The sequence below is a fragment of the Danio rerio genome, chromosome 2 (assembly GCF_049306965.1).
Source record: "Danio rerio strain Tuebingen ecotype United States chromosome 2, GRCz12tu, whole genome shotgun sequence".
Lineage (NCBI taxonomy): Eukaryota > Metazoa > Chordata > Actinopteri > Cypriniformes > Danionidae > Danio > Danio rerio.
The window spans coordinates 38,329,129-38,345,137 of record NC_133177.1 but is presented as its reverse complement, the minus strand read 5'-3'; the positions used below and the strand labels follow the sequence as shown (position 1 = coordinate 38,345,137).

General features: G+C 35.0%; 1 protein-coding gene across 10 annotated transcripts in view; it reads right to left on the bottom strand.

Moving 5' to 3' along the window:
• Positions 1–16,009, bottom strand: part of tnr (tenascin R (restrictin, janusin)) — a 238,342-nt gene that overhangs the window by 109,488 nt on the left and 112,845 nt on the right. For 6 of the 10 annotated variants that reach the window (XR_012385660.1, XR_012385666.1, NM_194383.1 and 3 more), the window contains 1 exon segment: positions 11,086–11,142. The exons of the other annotated variants lie outside the window; for them this stretch is intronic. The gene's annotated coding sequence lies outside the window, so the exon portion shown is untranslated. 10 annotated transcript variants of the gene reach the window in all.

The window sequence follows — 16,009 nt, the reverse complement described above, 5'->3', positions numbered from 1 at the left end:
TTAATTGTGGTAAAAAAAAATGTTGACGCATTTTTTGCTTTCCCATAACTAATAAATAAATAAATAAATAAATAGGTTATAGCAACATCCCTCAAACAAAATGCCATTAAAGTAAGCTAAGTTATATTCACAATAGGATGAAATACAGTATAAAAATTATCCGTAAATTATCAGTTTTCCATATTCATGTTTACATTTTTATTTAACCACTGTTTACTTATGCTTTTGAATTGCATAATGGAACCTTGATATTTCTTCCAATAACTTTAAAGCTTGAAAAGTTGAAAAAAGTGAGTTTTATAAAAAAAAAAGTAATAGTTAAAAGTAATATATATAAATGTGCTACTGTATTCTATTTTCATTTTTGAGGAACGCAATAAAGTAATAAATAACATTTTAAATTTGTGTAATTTGATCACAGTTACTAAAGTCAAGGTAATTGCGTTACTTACATTACAAATATCATTTTTAGGCAAAAAAAAAAAAGCTTCTTTCAAATCAGGTTTTCTGATGCAACGTCAGTTAATAATTATTTACTTTTAAATTGCTGAAAAACGTAAGCTGAAATGGTTGCTGTCATGGAGTGGTTGCTTATTGTGGAAATACAGACATTACTTTGATTTCATTGAGTGAAAAACAAAAATATTGCTGTGAAATTAGGTCTATGTCCAGTCTCTAAAGAACTTTCGACTGCTTTTAACTCGACCAGCAACTTGTTCAAGCACTTGAATAGAAAGCATTCTACGACAATACTCGTCACCAAGGAGGACACCAGCACCCAAAAAACATGGCAGCCCAACTCAACCTAAACAGGCTAAATAGATTTTTGTGTGCAGGATCGAATTACTTTTTTAAAGTAACTTACCAACATTGATTACAGTACAAAAAAAACCTGTACATTTATATAGTTATTTTATAGACTTATATATATTATATATTATATATATAATTTCAAAGAAATAATAAAGAAATAAAGAAATAATATATATATTATATATATTATTTCTTACACATTATATCATTTTAAACAACTAAAATGTCAATAAAAGTCACTTTGTTAAACTTTAGAGTTGCATTTTTAACATCAAAAGTTGACAAAGCAGAGATCAAGGTCTACAATTCACAACCAAAATTAAACAGAAAATAATAATAATAATAATAATTCCTTACATTTATATAGTGCTTTTCTAGGCACTCAAAGCGCTTTACACACATTGGGGGGCATCTCCTTATCCACCACCATTTTGCAGCATCCACCTGGATGACGCAACGGCAGCCTTTTTGCACCAGACAGCACACCACACTCCAGCTGAATGATGGAGAGGAGACAGAGTGATGAAGCCAATCCTGATATGGGGAGGGTTAGGAGGCCAGTGGGCAGATTTGGACAGGATGCCGGGGTTAAACCCCTACTCTATTTTGAAGGGCATCCTGGGATTTTTAATGACCTCGGTTTAACATCTCATCCGAAAGACGGCGCTCACTGAGCAGTATACACTGAGCAGAGACCAACAAAGACCACAGGTTGGGCACCCCTGCTGGCCTCACTAACACCACTTCCGGCAGCAACCTGGCTTTTCCATGTGGTCTTCCATCTAGGTACTGACCGGGTGCAGCCCTGCTTAGCTTCAGTGGGTGACCATGTGAGAGTTGCAGAGATAAAACACTTGTGAACCACAAGTTATGTAAACTGTTATTTAACAGAACTTTTTTTTATAGTGTACACTGCACATGTTTTAGATAGATGCTGTTTACAGGTACCAGCTCCTTTATACTGAACAATTTTAACTTACAAGAGCTTAAATCCACATATGAATAACACTTCTGCACTCTTTGTTGCCTCAATTGGAACTGAACTGAACCTCAAATTGTTCTCAATTTCATTGTAAACATTAAACAGCCCCGCTGTTGTCATTTCTCTTTCTGATTGTCTAGAAAATTATGTGCAGGTGTTTGCTTCATTTTCATGCTGAAAGCGGAGTTTGAGTCGAACTCATCATTATGATTTTCAGCAATCCTGGCACAACCCATTATGAGCACAAAACATCTGACGATAACTACTCGCAAATAAAAAGTTGAATCACATTTCATAAGTGTTCTCCATTTTTCTTTCTTTGGTTTAGACCTTGACGTGTTGTATCAATGATGCACTGAGTAAAAGATAAACCAGGGTTTCTAGTAATTGTGTAGTAGAAGTTTGAAAAGATACAAGTAAATAAATCTTTCACAACTTTTCCAATGTATCAAAAGCGCCTACTACCTCTCACATCAACAGTTTTACAATATCAATACGTATGCTTTCCTTATAACAGTGTTTCTCGCTTCTATATGTCAGTGAATCTAACAATTTATCAGGGTCTGCGTTTGACAGGAAGCATAATATCGTCTACCCTTTGAGTGCACCCCCCTCTGAAAGAGCTATTCTCTGCCAATCCTCTCTGAAGGATATTTACCTTTCATCTTTTGCTCTTACAACCCTCTATTTCTTTTACTCCCCAAACTGACAGTTATTGTTAGGCTTTCATAAAAGTCAGACATGTCTCTGTTCTAATACATACAACAAAACCCAAGCTAAATTTAGAAAGTACCAAAAAGGGAATCAAGTCACTTGTAGATGTAAAAAAACAACAACTGTTCTGATATATATATATATATATATATATATATTATTAAACATCTGAATCATGAATGTAGAATTGCTCTGTCATGTTTACAGTATTTAAAGTACAGTGATGTTGTACTGTATGTCCTTGTTCGGTGTTTTCATTTCATTCTTTTTTTTGTTACTTATGTCAGATTTAAACCAATATGGCATATTTGCAGCCATACCACATAATATCTTATAGAATGATGTTTGAATAACTTTACTAGGGAAACCAAATACAGCTGATACAGATGTGGCCACAGTGAATGCGCATTTCATCATGCGTAGTACTGAAGTTTGTCATGCGCCGTCACGCGCTGTGCTGCAGCAGCAAAGACCACCTTTTCATTTAAAAAATAATATTAAATTTGTGCTTTATGCAATATAAACCAGTGCGTTGTTCCTTGTGCTGCTACCCCCCATGTTCAACCTTGAGGCGGATGGGCTACAGCAGCAGAAGGCCACACCGGGTGCCACTCCTGTCAGCTAAGAACAGGAAACCAAGGCTATAATTAGCACAGGCTCACCGTAATTGGTGAGGTCCAACACGCTATTTTATTAAATCTATGCATTTTTATTCTGACCTGTACTTCTGACTGTGAAATAATTCATGCTGAAGTGATCATGCTCAATTTTATTAGATTTGAAATCTAATTTTAAAATCTTCATGCTTACAAATAGGTAAAACCTAATGGCCTGAAGGATATTGGCAGCATTTAGAAGATTCTAGAAGATCATAAAATTACTGAATGTCTTCTGCAAAATATGGGAAAAATGCATGACTGTATAATATTTTAATCATAAAAGTCACCAAATGAGCATATTTAAATTATTGGGATGATTTCATTGAATCATTAAGTGACACTGAAGAATAACGTGTAATAACATATAAAAATATATACATTTTTAATTTTTAATTTTGTATTATTATTGTTTTTTATTTTTTGGGGTGACACGGTGGTCAGCAAGAAGGTTGCTGGTTCAAGTACTGTCTGGGTCAGTTGGCATTTCAGTGTGAAGTTTTTATGTTCTCCCCATGTTCACGTGGGTTTCCTAAAGGTGCTCCAGTTTTCCCCATGGTTCAAAGACATGCGATAAAGGTCAATTAAATAAACTAAATTGGCCGTAGTGTATGTGGGTGAAGAAGTGGGTGTTTCCCAATGTTGGGTTGCGGCTGGAAGGGCATCCGCTGCATAAAACATAAGGATAAGTTGGCAGTCCATTCCGCTGTGGCGACCTCCGATGAATAAAGAGTCTAATAAAATAAATGAATGGATAAATAATAATAATAATAATAATAATAATAATAACAATAATAATAATTATTATTATTATCATTATTATTATTATTAATATTATTATTATATTTTATTATTATTATTAGTAGTAATAGTAGTAGTAATAGTAGTAGTATTAGTAGTAGTAGTAGTAGTAGTAGTAGTAGTAGTAGTAGTAGTAAGAGTGACAGTATAACTTAGGACAATTGCAGCCTTGGCGAGCTTCAATATAAGTCTATTTGGATCCTTAGAGAACGTCCATCGTACAGTACAGTTCAGTATGCAGACAGCCTTCCAAATTAAATAAATAAATAAAAAATCCAATGGCTTAGTCATGATCCGAAGATTAACAGATTCACACACCTTTCACCACTGCCAAAAAAAGTTAGTTCTCTGATTTCCATAACATGAAAACACTTTGTGTAGCTGTGTTCGTGTAAGCTGACAAAAAGAGATGAGAGTATAAATACAACCTGAGGCATAAGGAAAAAGACAGAACTGTACCGGACGGTGAACCTGATGCTGACAGATATTGAGGCGCTGATGGATTAGAGGGTAAAATCGGACATGAATTTTGAATTATGTGACTCCCACACATTCATTATTGAGTAGCTCGGCATGAGATTGATCAGGGATCTCGCTGCTGTCTTTCTCAGGTCGCTGGATTTCGATCTTCCTCTGAACTCGAAACACACCTGTCTGAATAACATTACAAAGCCCCCGAGTCCCCACTGTCAGTTCTCACTTTCTCGGTCATCAATTTGAAAACTGATAGATTATATCACGTTTATATAATCTTTGAGAGACAAGGTAAACACTCGAGGGTTTCTCCTCCAGGACCTGATTAACTACATCACGGTGAAGTTAGGCTGTCATGTCCCAATTGGTCTCAGATATCCGTTTAGGAGGGGGGTGTCAGCTACCTTGTCTATCATATGAGCTGTTACAATACCTGCCATGAGCTAATATGAGATATTGTTTCATGCTTGCAGAAAAAAATTAAATCAGAATCCAGTCTTAAAGACAGCTGTTGAATGTAAAGTATCATACAGCTCTTAATTGTTCTACAGGTACATCACATATTGTATGTAGCACGTTTGGTTTGAAATCCTTTATATAGTAGGGTATGAATGTGTGTAGGATGAATAAAATATGAATGTACAACATTTTCCACATTGTCACTGTTATTTGGTCTACAGTACCAGTTGGGTCTTTTTGCTGCCATTCTGCTGCCATAGTAAAGTGTCCATCAGATGCACTCTTCAGAATCTCGCTGGAAGTGATAGGTCATTTGGACACTTTTGCCTACTGTTTTATGAATACTGTGACAAAGTATGTGACATTCTGAAATACTTTTTTACCTACTAAGATAGAGGTAGGCAAGCTGGTTGAACCCTTTAGTTTTAAACTGGTTTATTGATTTTCTTCCTTTATAGAGTGAATAACAGTATTTATTCGGTTTTATTGAGGGTTAGATGCTAAGGATTGTTAATGACCTAGCATAAAAAAAATCTAATTAGTTATTTCATTCATTCATTCATTTACTTTTTTGCTTAGTCTCTTTATTAATCCTGGGTCGCCATATCGGAATGAACCACCAACTTATCCAGGACATGTTTTACGCAGTGGATGCCCTTCCAACTGCAACCCATCTCTGGGAAACCTCCATACACACTCATTCACACTCATACACTATGGACAATTTTAGCCTACCCAATTCACCTGTACCACATGTCTTTAGACTGTGGGGGAAACCGGAGCACCTAAAGGAAACCCACGCGAACGCAGGGAGAACATGCAAACTCCTCCCAAAAACGCCAACTGACCCAGCCGAGGCTCGAACCAGCAGCCTTCTTGCTATGAGGCGACAGCACTACCTACTGCACCACTGCGCTGCTAATTAGTCATTTCTTAGCCACATATTTTAAATAATGTCCCAAAACAAGCAGACCGTAGTTGTATACATAAATGTTGTTCAACATAACTAAAAAAACTCTTTAAAAACTAATTTTTTTCACAACAGACTGCAGTTATAATATTAGTCATGAGTAGTTTTATTAAACGTTTTGTTAAGATGCGTTTTGGGGATTGGATGTGTTTTGGATTGATTGGGTAACTTTACATAAACAAGGGAAAATTAAGACCCGCTTAAAATGATTTAAGACGCACAAGACAATATTTCAGTACATTTAAAACTTTTTAAGGCCTAAAATTGTGTTTTTAAAAATAAGGGCATTTTAAGTCTTTTTAAGACCCCACCGACACCATGTAGAAGTATGTAGAGTGAAAGTTTGTTGTGTCTGTTGGGGACCATCAAAATAAAGTGTTAGCAGATATTATGCAGATAATGTACTGATATAATAATAACTTCTAGCTGACTTGTCATTTTAGTCAACATAATGTCTCATTACATTGACTAAACATAAAGAGACATTAATTAACACAATTAATCAACATAGTGTCCAAACATAATGTCTAAACATAATGTTTGGACTCTCAGTAATGATTTTAAAGCGCACTGAACTGAGCTAAACTGAACTGAACTTAAACACTAAAAACTGAACTACTCTGTTCCAATTTGCTATGACCATTTACGTGAAGCTGGTTTGACACAATCTACATTGTAAAAAGCGCTTTACAAATAAAGCTGAATTGAATTGAATTGAATGTATAAAGGGCACCATCAAAATACAGTGTTACCAAATAAATAAATTCTTGCTTGCTAAAATAGTCAGAGGAGTTTTGCATAAAACTATCGCTAATTTATATAAACGAATATGCCTAGGTTTCTCATTCAAATCCAGAAATGACCTTTTTCATTTGCCAACCAAACTGGCCACTAAATAATTAAAGGGATTAGATCAAGAACAGTCATGTTTTTTCCCTTCAAAAAGCCATTTAACTCAAATAGACTATCACAACTTCGGCTTCATGCTGGCCTTAAAGGATTAATTCCCCCAAAAACAAAAATCATATTATTAATTACTCATCATCATTTCATTCCAAACCCTGGCAACTGACATCCATCTCCTGAACACAAATTAAAATATTTTGGGTGATTTCCTCTGCTTATGAATATGAGAATTAAATCAGCAGCGTGACTTTGTATATATCTTTAAAGGATCTGAAAGCTCTCAGATTCCATTCAAAATATCTTAATTTGTGTTCTGAAGATAAATAAAGGCCTAAGGGCTTTGAAATGACATGAAGATGAATAATTGATAACAGTATTTTCATTTTTAGGTGAATTACCTCTTTAAATTTGGCATGAAACAGAGGTTTGATTGTATTTTTTCTCCACATTAGTCTATACAAGTGAAATGGCTTTTTGAAAAAAAAAAAAAAAAAAAAAACAGGATAGTTATTGATCTAATTCACAGGGAACTGACTGAATTATTGAACAGTAGTAATCTGCTATTGATGTGGTCTCTGATTGAAATGCTAATATCCCACCCTTGCACCAAAACTCTCAAAACATCATCAGACATGGGAAGGTAAGTTATTTTGATGAAAGTTACTGAAGGAACCTAATGATGCACATAATAAATGACTTAATAAATACTGAAATATTACATAAAAGTAAAAAAAAAAAAAACTAAATTGTCAGTTTTGAATTCATGGCAAGTAGCAATTTAGAACCAGCCAAAACCAAAATTATCAGAATTGCTACTTAAATTTAATCCATTCAGGCCTATAATTAAATCTGATACTGAATAATTGAATGGCTTTCAGTTTTACAGCAGTCCGTCGTTTGCCGATAAATGAATGACTGGCTTGAAAATGGCATGAGTTGATATGCGTTACCCACCATGCCTAATTTTTCAACCACATTTGACAGGTGTTAATTTCAATCCCTGTTTGAAGCTGTATAATTCAAAAGGGTGTTCACTGTTCAGCCCTACAGTACATGCCCACACTAGTACTGACTGCACAGTGGTCTATGCCAAAAACCTCCCCAATACATGACATTACATTACTCTCAGACGGAAGGTTGCAAGGGCTACAGCCACCATTAGAGAGGTGCGATAGGAGTTAATTATATATCTCTGTGTTGCGATCAGCGTAATTAAATAAACATCCTCCTGCCATCCTTCATTTAGGACTCCTCATAGATTAGAGACCCTATTCTTAGAGGACTCTGACTGACTTCAGCCACCTCGGGCAGCAAGAGCCCAAGTTATCAGTGTCACCCTAAAGTGTGCTCTTATCCAGAAAGATCTGTGAACCGGTATCTCTCTTAATTCAAGCCAAGCTAATGGCTCATTAATATGAGAGTCATGGGGGCTGTCAAAGACATGGCGCAGCACAAAGCGAAAGGACACTAATCCCCATTGATTAGAATCCTCAGATCAAAGGCTTCCAGCGCTGTCACTTCACCTCTATTCTCCCCAACCCACTCGCGCTGCAATTAGGAGCCCTCTCAGCGTTTCATTAAGATGTTAAAAATACCAAGTCACCTCCCCCTCAAGGGAGCTAGTCACTGAGACACATACCGAAATGCTCATTTACTATTGTGAGAAACAAACCGTGGCATCTCCCTGAACATTTCAATCAGGTTGGTAAAGCCCCACTCGTGTCTGCGACTCACAAAGCAAATGCTGAGTCCTCGGTAGCCCTGAACTCTATACTGCGCATGCAATGTGTGATAATGAGCTCATCGTCGGCCAGGGATAAAAAAAGTACATTTAATTAGCAATGGAAAGGTTGCTTTTCCCCCTTTTTTTTTTTTGCTTGAGATAGCACACTCTAGTCAAAAAATATGAGCTTATGAGGGGCTCATCCGCAATAATTGCAGGCTTTAAATAAGAACTGGCAAATTTTAAAGAAGATGTCTTAATGTGTAAGTGAAAACTGTTAGAGCATTTCAACAAAATACATATTTGATACCAATAAGAAGAGAAATGATGAGAAATTAGGTTAAATTACGTCAAAAGACTTTTACCCCCCGACACTTAAATGATTATATATTTATATACTTCTCAAGTATGTATTGGGGATAATGAGGAAACAGCTGGAACTAGAGCTGCATGATTAATCGAAAAAAGATTGTGATCTTGATTCGACCCTACACACAATCTTAACTCTGTTTTTCTACGATTCAGCCAATTATTTTTTTTTATGTCAGGACAGAAGCATAAATGAGGTCGCACAAGTCTTTACATTGTTTTATATACGTGGACACCTTCAAATGGTGCTAAAAGTGTCACATACTATATTTATAAGGTATAGTTTACCAAAAAAATTATTTTCTGTCTTTATGTAATGACGTACTCGCATCAGAGAAGATGCACTGTTTGTTTACTACAGAGAGGATTAGCGCATGCATGCTATTGATGTCTACTTTAGAGAACAGAACCTGCATAGGCTTTGAATAACAGGTAATAAAGTTGCAAATAACTTAAAGTGATGGCAGCCATGACATGAGCTGCACTCGACAGTGAAAAGTGAACTCAAACATCACTTAAATTATCATTCTGCATTTTAGAGTAATGATTACGACAAGCATTTGATATGTTTTTTTCTTTTGTAGTGAACACAGAGGGCCCTATCATACACCCGGCGCTAGACGTGTTTGCCATGACGTGTTGCTATTTTCAAACCAACGCAATCTTAATTTTTCCGTTTTCTGCCACATTGTTTAAATAGCAAATCCAGTCGCATCACTTTGTGGACTCATGGGTGTTTTAAACTAGAAAAGAGGTGTGTGAAGGCGCATTGTTGGCGCGTTGATATTTTGAGGAACTAAAACAGACTGTGCATTAGACCAGCTAAAAGCTGCTTTAAAGTCCAGTGCAGAGTGTGTTAGTTGTGTGCCTCGCTTACGCATTGCTTAAAACATGCAGGATGTACAGCAATAGGCAAATATCTTTACAAATGAAAAAGAATTAAAGGAATAAAATATTACAAAAATAATTACTTTCAAGATAAATATAAAAACCACTACCTCCATGTCTTCATCATCTCGGGGGGCTTTTTCACGACAACTTGCGTTTGTATAATATTATTATTATTACTACTATTTATTATATGCGTAATTATATATATTTTTATTAAAAACAAGCTTAGATTTGTCCACCTGGGGCATAGCACATGTGTTTGAATATACCTGTTTTTTGAAAACACTTTGTAATTATTGCTCTTTTAGTTGTTTGCTGGAAATAAGAACTGAATTTAGAAATAGTTTTGAAACAAATCTTTGCGGTTAACAAAGGAAATTAAATATGTAGGCTTATGGATGTCTGTGCATACAACACCGTTTTCTTATCCACGAAAGAGAGAAAAAGAAAGTGAAAGTAAAAGTCGATTGGAGGAGGCTCATTCTTTATCCTTGTGCTGCAGATGCTCTGTTTAACTTTTTCTCTCTAGTAAAACGTTCAGTTTTTCCACTTACAAAGTCCGCCATGTAAATAGCAAATGCGTCATGGTGCAACAAAATTGACCCTTAAAGGGAATGGGAGATGACACTGCTTGGTTTATTCTCAAAACACACCCATAACTCATGTTGAGAATGAGCTCAGGCCTGTTAGACCATGCACCACAATGCTGAGCTTATTTATCCGTCCTTAAAATAAGAAAAGTGGATTCGGACACACACATAATGCTTTTGCACCATGTGCTTTAGACTTTGCGCCTAGATCATTAAACTAGAGCCCAAAGTGTTGTGCATGAAAATAAATGTTTACTAGGTCAGTATAATTACTGTAGCCTATGTAATTTTGAATATAATTCAAGATGGAATTTGATAATGACAAATGTCTCATTTTACCAGTGAAAAAAGTTGTCTAACAATATTCTCAATGACAAATGACAAGCAAACATCTCAAACACAATAATTCAACTTCAGAGTCATGAACAGCTAGGACATATTTAAAATCTGTTCAAGTCCACTATTCCAAGTGAGAACAGAATTTTTAGCATTTTTATCCAACAGAAGTACTACATATAGGGCTAATAATATTACTGTTGTTTTATCATATGTTTGAGAAATAACAATAACAATAGGCTACTCATATTAACTTTTATTTTACATCTACAGAATCGGGAGAAAACCGTGATATTGATTTTAGGCTAAATAAATTTTGAATCTCATTTGAGCCAGAATTGTGCAGCCCTAGCTGGAAAAGACACATTAGAACTGCTCTCGCTAAAGGAGTCTTATCTTACCTTAAGTGCCAGTGCTGATGTTCCTCCTGTCTCACCACAAAGAAGGATAACTAGTGCCTAGAAAAAAGAGGAAGTGCATCACTGAATTGAGCCATAAAAAAGTGGGCAAAAGTGATGTCTGGAGGGGACATATGCACAATATCTGGTTTTAATGACACTGCAAGCTTAAATACGCAGACAAAATATGAGGACCATCTCCGTTTAAAACTGACTGGCATTTAGACTGACAGAATTCTATGGATTTTTTAAATTAACCATCAAACAGACAGAAATAAAGTACACACTGACTAACATATGTGTTATTTTATTGGTTCATCCCTTGAATTTAATTAGCAGCCTCTCTTGTGCACATTTCTCAATAGACATGTTCCTTTGCATTATCACAAATAAAACATGGCCCATATACAAATGTTTCTCACACTCCAACCACGGCTATATACAATATGCTAAGCAAATATACATAAACTTAATCTCAAAGTGAGCTCAGAATTAATCACTGTTTTAAAAAAGCAGAGATGGACAAACAAATCAAATAACTATGCAAAGATGGACATGAATTCCAAACAAAGTGCTTAATATTAAATTAATTTATGCTTTGACAAGACTATTGTATGTACAAGAGGTTGTTGTGCATGGCACCACTTTCAACTAAAAATGAAAAATCTTTTAGCTGGTATTTTTAAAAGAGAGCTGTAATTTTGGAGCTTAAAACAAGTCTCATATTGCAATCTTTTAAGAAGTTATACATTTATCATTTCCATAGAAACTACGAAAACACAATTTGATGAAATTGTTTAAGTAAAGAACATGTCTTGACAACTTACTAACAATTACGCTGGACTACAGGACCAAAAGTTTGAGCACAAGTGCATAGTGTTTCTTGAAAGTGCCAGTATTTCAGCATTTTTATATGACTGTTATTTATTTTGGTATTTCATTTTTTTGAACAATCAGAAGTCTTCATGCAAAACCTTACTGTCCTTTTTACTGGCCACCTCCTGAGAGGGAGCAAAAAGCATTTTACTTCAATCCTACATTCTTTACAATGGCTGCCTGTTTGTTTTAGAGCTGAGATCAAAATTGTATCACTTAACTTTAATTTTTTTTTAAATGAAACAACCTCTGATTATCACAGTCAGCTACTGACTGTGTATCAGGCTACCAGATTCATGTCTGCCCTCCAATGTATTTCTAGTGCTTTGCTAAATCAAGGATTAAATATAGAGGTGATTGTGCTTTTTGTATTGCTGCATCCAGGCTTTGAAACGCCTTGCCACCTTCAATTAGACTATCCCTTCTGTCAATATTTTCAATATTAAGTCAAGACTTAAGCTTTTTATTTTCAAAGGATTTTGGCTGACAGGAGGTGTGACTGTTTTTGTCTGTATCTTTTCATTTCTTTCCTTTTTTTTCTTTCTATCTGTTGGAAAGCAAACTGGTCAGTAAAAAGTTGTAAAAAATATGCTATACAAATAAAATTGTCATTAATCTAAATAACCTAATTTTGCCATATTATATCTTAAAACAAGACTTGTCTAAGTCTTACATATCTAATAAATGCTTCTTCATTTTATTTTTCATTTAGATATTTGGACTAGAACCAAGACAAAACAAATCTGAGTAAGAAAATATTTTTTACAGCTAACCATATAAATGATTTGATATGATATGATTTGAACATTTTTAATATTAATTCCCGACTAAAGAAGCTTTTTATTTTTAAAGGCATTTGGCTGACAGGATAAATTATTAAACTGACAGTTCTAATTATTAAACTGATAGTTTTAATGATATTAAAATGGCTTAAACGAAAAATACAGTTCTTTATTGCTATAAATCCTGCACATTACTAATTATAGTTCCTTTACAATAGAGCAAATTTATATTAATTATATTAATATATAATAATTATATTATATATTAAGAAGCATTTTCTAGACAAATAAAATAAAATATCAAAATTAAGTGAGTTTTTCCTTAAAAAAAAAAAAAATAAATCTGCCAATGGGGTAAGCAAAATCATTTTGTTTTTCCTTTTGACTATTTTGCTTGTTTTAAGGAAAAACTTAATTTTGCCATATAATATCTTAAAACCAGAATATAGTTTTTACTTGTCAAAAAATTGCTTATTTATTAAATTTGTTATGTAGATATTTGGAAATGAATCAAGAAAAAAGTGAGAAAATCCTTTTTGCAGTTAACAATTTAAATGATTTAATATTAATAATATTTCATATCTGTTGTACAGGCTAAAAGGCTTTCTGCTGTTTTTATCAGCCGTTATTTTCTCATCAGTGTGGCTCTAATCTTTCCATTTCTTCCTTAGGGAGAGATGTTGTTCCCCAAAATAAAGCCAATTTATTTTTGGCTTCGCTTGTCAGCAGTGAGCTTGAGCAAATGTGAAAGATTATAGTATTTAATTTCCTTTCTGACCATAGCACGGTGCCATTACATGGATAGCTTTAGGGTAGACTGAGGCTTAACGCTTTTCTGGAAAGATGTAAATGAAGTGCATACTTCCAATAACACCATTCTGCCAATATGCATATAGATATTGATTTGCCTTTTCAGAACCAATGTGCCTCCCCTAAAGGAGACATTCAATGTCTGAATTAATTTGAATATTTAGACAAACACAAACGAAATTCAGGATTTGTGTATTATGCAAAAAAGGAAATAATGAGGAAAATATAAATGAATTATAATACAAATTATGCTGTGTGCCTTCCTCTCAGAGGCAGGCAAATCTACCGAGGCTATCCGGGAAGAGAGAATAAGCAAGCTTTAAGAATGTAAATAATTTCCCAGAGAGCAGAGGATGCAGGAGGCTGGCCGAACAAAAATAGTTGCTGCGTAGGCACAAAAAAATGGATCCACAAAATGAATACATGAATAAAATAGAAGTTGATTGAAACAAACACACTCTATCTATTCAATGGTACGCCAAACAATCAGTGTGAACCAACAACGTTCCAGCTTCGACAGATGCCGGTGCTCATTTTCTGGCTCACCTTCCATCTCTACTCACAGACTGTGAAGTGTTACAATCAACCGTGCGCCCAATTCGCTTGCAGTGGCTTTTCAATTCTTTTGCTCCAAAAAAGAAATGTAAAAAATTCATGAAGGACCTACATGAAACTTTTCTGTTGTTTTGTGTGTGTGTGTTTGCCTCACACACAGTTCCTTCTCTGTTTGAACAGGATAACCATTGTAAAAGTCTATAGTTTCCCCATATGATTCACAGGCCTGTCTATATACTGCAGCAAGTCCGGTGTTTCACATCCAGTCTCTGTGCTGAAAGTTACAGTTTGTCAGTGAGGCTTCGGAGAGAGGGATCACCATGGCTCTAGTTCTCTGTGAATCACAGCAGACCCGCTGTAATTTGTTATCTTTCTGTGATCCCATTTCCGATGTGTTGATGCAGCAGATAGATTCCCATACCGTAACCATTTATCACCTGTCAGTGCAAGCTGTTGTCACACTTTTTTTTTTTTATCTTTCAGCAAGAAAAAAAAAAGTCAGCTCTGAGGAATGTTCTTAGAGAAGCCCAGAGTCACAAACTCTATGACTGTACAAACAACACTAAAGCACTGAAGCTTATATTTATTCATGTCAGAATTCATGTAAACAGTGTAGTATATTATCTGTTGTTTGGAACACAATGTTTGTGTTGATTTAAGCTCAGCTAGTCATGCACAGTGAGCATAGATAATAGCTATCCTAAAGTGTATAACACACTGTCTGGTAACCTGGAAGAAAAGGAGAGAGAATAGGAGAGAAAAAAAAAATTGTCATAGCATCGATATACTACTCTCGGATGATTTGAAGTGCTTCTTTTATCCTCACAGGCAAATCGCTGTTGATAAAAGTGTCTGCTAAATGAGCAAATGTAACTCTTTGACAGGTTTTACAATGGGTGATACCATAAGTCAAAATTCATTTATTACTCTCATCCTATGATCTGTAAGAATTGGGGAAAGTCCAAAAACAGACCACTGAAACACTTTGAAAACCAAATATGGTATAGCCAAGCTAGAGATAAAACAAATTATACAAGTCAATTAGTCTTGTCACTTATCATAACCAATGTACAGTATAAAGTATAAAGTCATGGAGCAGTGGGAAAACAATTAATATTGTGTACTGCCACTCCCATGAGCTTGGATTTACTCAAATAACTTATTAATAAAGTCATCTGGAATGGCAAAGAAAGCGTTCTTTCAGGACTCCCAGAGTTCATCAAGATTCTTTGGATTCATCTTCAATGCCTCCTCGATCTTACTCCAGACATGCTCAATAAAGTTCATATCTGGTGACTGGTCTGGCCAATGCTGAAGCACCTAGGCCTTCTTTCCTTGCAGAAACGTTGATGTGGAAACTGAAGTATGAGAAGAAACGTTATCCTGTTAAAGAATTTGCCCTCTCCTGTTGTTTGTAATGTAATGGGCAGCACAAATTGTCTTAATATGTCAGGCTGTTGATGTTTTCATCCACTCTGCAGATCTCTTGCACGCCCCAAACTGAATTTAAGCCCAAACCATGATTTTTTCTTCACCAAACTTGACTGATTTATGTGAGAATCTTGGATTCATGCGGGTTCCAATAGGTCTTCTGCAGTATTTGTGATAATTGGGATGCAGTTCAACAAAGGATTCACCTGAAAGTGTATATGATGCTATCCTACTGTCAATTATATATATATATATATATATATATATATATATATATATATATATATATATATATATATATATATATATATATATATATATATAAACATACAGTGAAGGTATGGTGATGAATATGGCAAGTAAATGTATTACTTATTTTGAGAGCTATTCTCACTTACATTGTTATGCAAGGGAAGGAAAAGGAAACAAGGACTTGAGGGTATGTTTACGAAACAATGTCCTGAGGGTATGTT